This window comes from Dermochelys coriacea, chromosome 10 (assembly GCF_009764565.3).
Source record: "Dermochelys coriacea isolate rDerCor1 chromosome 10, rDerCor1.pri.v4, whole genome shotgun sequence".
Classification (NCBI taxonomy): Eukaryota; Metazoa; Chordata; order Testudines; family Dermochelyidae; genus Dermochelys; species Dermochelys coriacea.
In genome coordinates, this window is record NC_050077.1 from 37,368,948 (window position 1) to 37,376,969 (window position 8,022).

The window sequence follows — 8,022 nt, forward strand, 5'->3', positions numbered from 1 at the left end:
CCTGATACAAGGTAGCCAGGACCAAATGTCCTGCAGCTTCTTCTTCAGTCTTTAAGTTTAACCAGACGTGGGGAGAAATAAGGGGACATACTCCACCAGACAACATTTGACTCCCTCATTCATGTCCCTCTGATTTGGCTGCAGCAAAAATGCATTCTCACTCCTGATCTCCTCTGCCAATCCCCATTGCTAAAATGCCCCTATTATTTTCTGATGAAGGTTTTGCCACTGTGTTAACAAGAGTGGTTTCAGCAGCTAAGGAAAGGCTGTGAATGTAGGAATGTGACATCAGTGGAACTGGGGATGGAGATGTGTGCAGAAGGCAGGATGATTAACCAATCTTCTTATATCACGGGGTAACCATGTTAGCCTGTATCCACAAAAACAACATGGAGGCTGGTGGCACCTTAAAGGCTAACAGATTTATTTAGGCATAAGCTTTAGTGGGTAAAAATATCCCACTTCTTCAGATGCATTCTTCTCTCTCCTTGGTATCAGAAGGAGTTTTGGGTGGAATGAGAGATGGATGGGAATAAGGCCTAGTTTGTAGTGTGTTTATTTCATAGTATTTGCTTGCTATTAGGGGACAGGCAGTGTGTAAAAATCTTTCTTGTGCCTCTATGCGGTCCAATGTACAGGACACCAAACTTTGAGATCTGGCTCCTTTCCCCCAGCTCTGATAGTAATTTGATTAGCAGTGGACGGGCTTCACCCACCCACTTCCCGGATCCCAGTAGGACAGTAACTTGATGAGTGATGTGGGCCAGCTCTGTGCCTCAGTTTCCACATGTGTAGTGCTTTGAGATCTGTACAAATGCCACTTCATCCTTGCTATCCCTTTTGCTTATAGAAAGGTACATTTCAGCACGGGCATAGGAACACTCAGTCACGTGTCCAGGAACACACAAACTTGTGAACCACAGTCATACCTTGGCACTTGCATTTATGGCCCATATTACCATAATTAGTCCACATTGCCCTCAGACCCCTCCGTTTCCCTTCAATGCATTGCGTATAGGCGCTGTGCATTTGGTCCTCCAGACTCTGCTGCATCCCTTCATTCTCTCCACCCCATCCCTCAACCCCCACCCCCATGCACTGTTCTAACATGCAGGCCTGTTTAGGGTGAAAGGAACTTGATGAATATGTAGTGTGATTTCAAAGTATGTTTTCTGCAGCAGCAGCAGCAACGAGTTTATGGGGGGGGAGCCCTGGCATTCTGGCTCCCTCTGATGGCGAAGTCTCCAGGGTATTGGAAGCTCCTTACTAACTCAGAGGCGCCACTTAGCCGACAGAACAGGATGAGGTGGTTAACTAGAGGATCAGCAGCTTAACCCTTTCTTACATAGAGGGGGAAAGACTGCGAGTGATTGGGAGAGGCTGTTGTGGGCATGCCAAACACCCTTTTCCAATAGTATTCCCTGAAAACCACAGCTCAGAACAGTGCTAAACTTATGTTTATAAAGATCTCTCTCGTACAGGAACTTTATGTCAGGGTACTTCTGCCTGCCCTCACCAGGGGAGTGGTAACGTTCTCTCTTCTACCCAGAGTCCCCAGATCAAGACATTCCCTGCCAGCTGACAGTCCCTCTTGTTAAAGCAGCCTCGGATCTGGATGGTTGCTGCTATTTACCTTGGGATCTGGATACAGTTCTCCTGTGTTGAGAAACCTCTCTTTTAAATTCACATTTGACTTTCACACCAGTTCTGCAGTGTGTGGAGGTTAAACTATTTTCTGTCCAATGCCAAAGAAGTTATTTTCTCCCCTTTGCCTTTGCTTGCTCCACAATTAGCCCAAGAGTTTGTGTCTTGGACTTTGCTAGCTCAGGTCAGTGTGAAATCAGAACATGGACCTTAGCCCATCCTCTTCAGTTCCTGCTGTTTCACCAGTAAGCCACTGGGTTTTAGGTTGACCCAGTTTTCCACTTTACACTCGTCCTCTGTGCCCAATGAACCAGCCTCTCAGGTCCAGGGCCCAAGGTTTTTAGCGTCAGCACACACCATGTGACTGAAGCCCAGTTATAATGTAAACCAATAGCTCAGCTTTAAGACAGGTGAGTGAACTGGACTGAAGAAAACAATCTCTGTGAATCTCTATCTGAAATGCCAACTGAACCTGAACATTTCTTTGGTTCAAAAAAGGACAAATCTCTATTCCCTCCCAGTAGCTTTTGTTACTGCTGCTGCAATAGTGCTGAAGTACGAGGAGAAAAGCTGTTCCCGCAGTATTTCCAGCCGAACTGAAAGTACCAGAAATGGCACAAAGTCTGTTCTTCTGAGACTCCAAGACCAAGAGTTCCAGGTGAGCAGGATACGCATCCTAATAGCACCCAAGTGTTCAGTAGTTTATAGCAGTGGTGCCAGAAATGCAACTTGCTGGTCTACACTACTGCGGCAAATCAATCTAAGTTATGCTACTTCAGTTACACGACTAACATAACTGAAGTCACATAGCTAGATTCACTTACCATGGTGTTTACACTGTGCTGTGTCGACAGGAGACACTCTCCTGCCAACTTCCCTTATGCTTCTCTGGGAGGTGGAATACACAAATCGATGGGAGAACGCTAAATCGATGGGAGAGGGCATCTTCACCAGACCCGCTAAATTGACACCACTGCATTGATTGTAGCAGTGCTGATTTAGCCAGTAGTGTAGACATGGCCTAAAAGTGAAGCTCCATAACTATATAGCTATAGAAATACAAGTGCACTACATTGAATACCTGGATTATCAATGGGGCTAGAACACACAGCCTTCAATGTCAGAGGCACAGGCCTCTACTACTTGAATTAAAGGAGTAATTCAATTAGCTAGTAGTAGGTTCTTATCCTTATGTAGACCAGCCACTAGCTGGGTACATGCCAAAAACTTATCCAGTGTGGTTAGATCAGTGTCTTTCAACCTTTCCAGACTACCGTACCCCTTTCAGGAGTCTGATTTGTCTTATGGACCCCCAAATTTCACTGCACTTAAAAATTACTTGCTTACAAAAGCAGACATAAAAATACACACCTGTCACAGCACACTGTCACTGAAAAATTGCTTACCTTCTCATTTTTACCATAATTATGAAATCAATCAATTGGAATGTAAATATTGTACTTACATTTCAGTGTAATAGTATATAGAGCAGCATAAACTAGTCATTGTCTGTATGAAATTTTAATTTGTTCTGACTTCACTAGTGCATCTTATGTAGTGTGACAAAGTTTCTCCTCTACCTTAGTGGATCCTGTGCTTTTTGGCAGATTTGCTCACCTCAGAGATTAATGGCAGCCTTCAGTTTGGCCACTTCTGCTAGAGGCTCAAACCTGCCATGCACTCAGCTAACCTTATCACTGGCCAGCACGGGGGAAATGGAGAACAAGCCCCGCAGTGTCTATTGTCCCCCTAATGGATCAGGGACAAGCCAGATCCATTTCCAAATTAGACCTTCCCTTCTGGTATTGCTCACAGACCAGGTCAACTTCTCCTGTATCCAGTCAGGGATGGGGGAACCCAGACCCACGCTTTACACTGGGTTTCAGCCCAGGGCCCTGTGGATAGCAGCCAGCTGTCAACAATGTCTCCTGTATCAACTGTGTGACTGCTACAACTCCCTGGGCTACTTCCCCATAATGCCCGCACAGCACTTTGTTTATCCTCACCACAGGATCTTCCTCCTGAAGCCTGATCACACGTGTACTCCTCAGTCCTTCAGCTGCATGCCTTCTCACTACTTGCAGCTTGCATGCCCTCCACTAACTGATGGGAGGTCCTTTTTAAACCAGGTGTCCTGATTGGTCTGCCTGTCATAATTGATTCTAGTATGGTCTTAATTGGCCGCAGGTGTCTTAATTAGCTTGTCTCTCTTAACTGGTTCTAGCAGGTTCCTGATTGCTCTAGTACAGCTCCTGCTCTGGTCAGTCAGGGAACAGCAATCTGCTTCTCTAGTGGCCAGTAGAGCGGTTTTTGACTTCTTTCCTATAGTCCTCTGGCTTGGAGGGAGGCTGCTGCTGCTCTGGCTGGGCCAGACAACCCTGCCTTCTCTGCTACCTGGCGCTGGACCACCCCCTGCTTGTTGCTGCTACTGCTACAGCCCCTTGGGGAGGGGGAGTGGCTGGCCTGCTCCTTAGAGGAGGGGAGTGAGGGACTCCAGCCCCAGCTGTTGTTACTGCTGCTGTGGACATCACCACTACTACCTGCAAGGGGTCTTTCCTGCCTGGCCACCAGACCACCTGCTGTTGCTGCCTGGAGCTGCTGGAGCCTCAAGCAGGAGGAAGAAGAGGATTGTTCGCTGCTAGGGGAGCATGCGGAGATTTTGCAGACTAGCATGGAGGGGGCCTTCTATGGGCTGAGTAACTTTCAAACTGTGCTTTTGTGGTGGGGGTCTTGACTATGGGGACATGGGGGTGTGGAGTGGAGCCTGCCCTTTGGTCCATTGATGTGTCCATCACCCCCAGTGGACAGTTACCATCTGCCTCAGCTCCTGCTTCAAGGACTCAGCTGCTTGCTTGGCTTGCCATGCCCTTTTGCCACCATTTGGGCATGAAGCAGCAGTCAGCAACCACTGACTTTTTTTTGCAAGCGCATGTGGGTGCATATGCCCCCATGTTGAACTGATATCCCCCCTTCCCTGTAGCTGTCTCCCCTTGAAGCCCTTTGCCCTCCCCTTTTTGCCCCAGCCCCTCAGCAGCTTCAGTTTGTTTGCCTGCCCTGCCTTTTCCCCTCTGCAGTTTTTGTTTGCCCCGCCCCAGCCTCTGAAGCTAGCCCCATGGTTTCCCTGTCCTACCTCCTGCCTGGTTGTCCCCTGCTGCAGTTCCTCTGCCCTGACTGGCCCTTTGCTCTGTGCGCCCATGCCCGCTCCCATGCGCTTGTGCCCCTCCCCTGTTTCTGTTTGAACCCCTGTCTCACTGCATTCCCCCCACTGCTATTTTAGCCTCCCTCCCCTAGTGCAGCTAGAGGAGCTGGAATCCCATCCTGTGTTGGTGACTGAACCCCCCCCCCCACAAGTCCTTGATAGTCCCCCCCCTTCTGGTGCCCTCCTTCTCTGCCTGCAGCCTAGTGGGGAGGAGCGGTTGACCTGCTTCCCCTTTCCCTACTCCCCCTGTGGTGTTTCTCCTCCATCCCTGCTCATTATGGTGGGGGATGAGTCTGGTGAGACCCCCTCGGGCAGACCCCACTGCCCCTCCTCCATCTGCCCCCCCGTCATCCCTTGTGGCTTCCACCTCAACCGCCACTGCCAAACCACCGGCTATCGCCCTCGCTGGAGCACCAACAGCAGTGGACAATGGGCTGAACTCCACTGCTGCTGTGTCCCTTGCCCCCTCCGATTCTGGGGAAGCGCCCCCAGCCGGCAGAAAGGGCCAGGATAAAAAGAAGGGTAAGGGCCGTGCCAAAAAGTCTAGGCTCTCCATGGCAGGGACTGCCCCCACTGCTGTGGCCCCACCACGAGCCATGGTGTCCCTCCCCATTGCTCCCCCCACCAGCTCTGCAGGTGCCCCTCTCCTGGCGCCCAGGGTATACGCCCAGGTGGCGGCGCCCCCCCCCGCCTGCCGTTACGTCATCTCTCCCGGCCACCGCCTTGGCTGCCAGGGCCTCTGGCTGCCAGGGTCCCTTCCCCACCTTGACCAGGAAGCACTGTGTCCGTTGCCTCCTGGTGCCTGCCTCGTCCCACATGGAGACCTATGTGCAGGCGTTGGTGAGGGTGGTGGGCCCACGACCATAGTGGTGGCCTCCAAAATGTACGGGAAGGTCGTCTTCTTCCTGGCATCGGAGGCCGCTGCCCAGGAGGCGGTGGGGACGGGCCTTGCAGTGGGGGGCGTGTTCATCCCCCTGGAGCTGCTAGAGGACCTGGGCATCCGGTTGGTCCTGACCGCCGTTCCTCCCTAACGCCGCCCTGTTACCTGCCCTCTCTGCCCTGGGGAAACCGTTGTCAGCCCTCTCTCCCTGGGCTGCAAAGACCCTGCTCTCCGTCATGTCCTCTCGTTCCACTGGCAGGTGCAGCTTCAACTCCTGCCGGCGGCGTGTGACGGAGGCGCTCGAGGGATCCTTTCTGGTCCCCTAACAGGGGGCCTGCTACTGGGTGCATTACTCTGCTGGGTGATGGGGCAAGTCCGGAGGAGTGTCCAGGACCCCCGAGCCCCGGCAGGGCACTGGCCCTGTCATCGCTGGCGCCCCTGGCTGCCTGGTACCCAGAGCCGCCCCTCTTCCTTCCTATCCCACCACTGCTCCTGCTCGGCCCTAGGGGTACCTCCCATAGCGAGCCGAGACAAGCGGGAGAGCCCTGCCTCCACTGCGTGAAGTCTGGCGGGGCCTATGGAGGAGGGTGGGGTGGGATTACTGCAGGGCATGGGAGAGGGCCTGCCCCGGGGGAATCTTTCCTCCCTTGTGCCACCCCACCGCTACCTCCCCGTGTTCCTGTGCCATCGCTCTTGCCTCCTGACATAACCCCTTCTGGCTAGCCCACAGATAATACCATGGAGGGCTGGGCCCTAGTACAGGGGAAGCAGGGCAAGTGGAAGGCTCGAGCTCTGCTCCTTCCATCTGATATGGAGGCCCCCTGAAAGACCAGGAAGGGGGCTACCGACACTGAGCCTTCTGCCTTGCCCCCAGGTGCATCCCGTCTGCTAGAGCTGGCTGGGGATGACATGGCAGCAATGGAGGGTAGCACTGCCCCTCCTCTGGAGTCCTTCCCTGGGGGGCTCCCTGATGGAACCCCGCCTGCCCCATTGCCACCTGAACTTCCTGCATGCTCCAAGGTGAGTGTCGCTTCGGGCACCAGCAAGGAGGTCCCCGGGGTGGTGGATGGTGATTTCCCCTCCATCTTCACGGAGATCAAGGCCCTAGGTCTGACCCCAGTCACTGAGGGGGAGGATGACCCTCTGCCAGCGGGCCTTGATCTGGGTAACCCCACCCTGGCCCCCCTCTCCCCATGCTCCATTCCCCTAACTGCTGCTTCTGTTCCTGCCTCAGAAGAAACCCTGGACTCTTCCACCAGCCCTGCTGCAGATGGACCCCCACTAATGGCCGCCGAGCCTATTGAGACGACAGCCAGTGCCACGCGGCCGCGATCTGAGTCACCAGGAGCATCCCTCATTGATGTGGGGCAGCCGACCTCCTTCCCGGGTGGAGGCCCCACTGCTGCTTCCCCACCTATCGATGCCGTGGCCACAACACCTGCCTTGGAATGTGAGCCTGGTATTGTCAAGGGCCCACTCCCCAGACCCCGAGCCTAACCGAGAAATACCATCCCCCGGTAGCTTGGCTGCTGGGACCCCCCCGTTTCTGACTCTGCTCCTTTCCCCAACCCTGCACCTGACCCCTTCACTGCCCCTGATGCCAACCCTGGCCCTCTCCCCTCCTCCTCCTGTGCTGCTATTCCTGCTCCTGGGGCCATCTCCTTCCCCTTCCCGGAGGATGACCCCCAGGGAGCAGCCTGTGTGTTTCCCTGTCCTGTCCCGTCCCCCTTGGGGCTGCTATTTTCCCTACCGTGCTCCCCACTGAGCTGGGATCTGAGGCAGGCTGCGTGGTGCCAGCACATCGGGTGCCACCCTGGGGTCCGCCTCCTGCCTGCCCGTCTCAGTAGGCCACGTGGCTTTGACAGGGGCCCTGCTAGAGTACGGCCAGGGGCCTGTAACCCTGCCCCCCAATAGGCTGCGAGAGAAGCTGCAAGAGTTTCTCTAGGACACCCGTGGGTCCCAGAACAACGTGTAGCTTGTTCTGCAGCTCTGGGGGGACTTTTATCAAATCCTCCGGGCCATTCTGGGGGAGGGTAAAGGGACCGGGAGGCAGGTCACTTCGGCCTACCAGCAGGCCCATGGCTTCCATGTCTCTTTGCTCACCTATGAGGTTGAGGTGGTAGGTCACGGTTTGCTATGCGGCCCAACAGGGGTCGTGGGTGTCTCTGCCGGCAAGGATCATCCCCAGTCGTCCCCATGGCACCCATCATCTTCACAACATTAAACACCTGGGGCTGTAGGATGGGTCTCGGCAGGTGCCAGGTGCTCTCCTTCATTTTGGAGATGGGGTACACTGTGG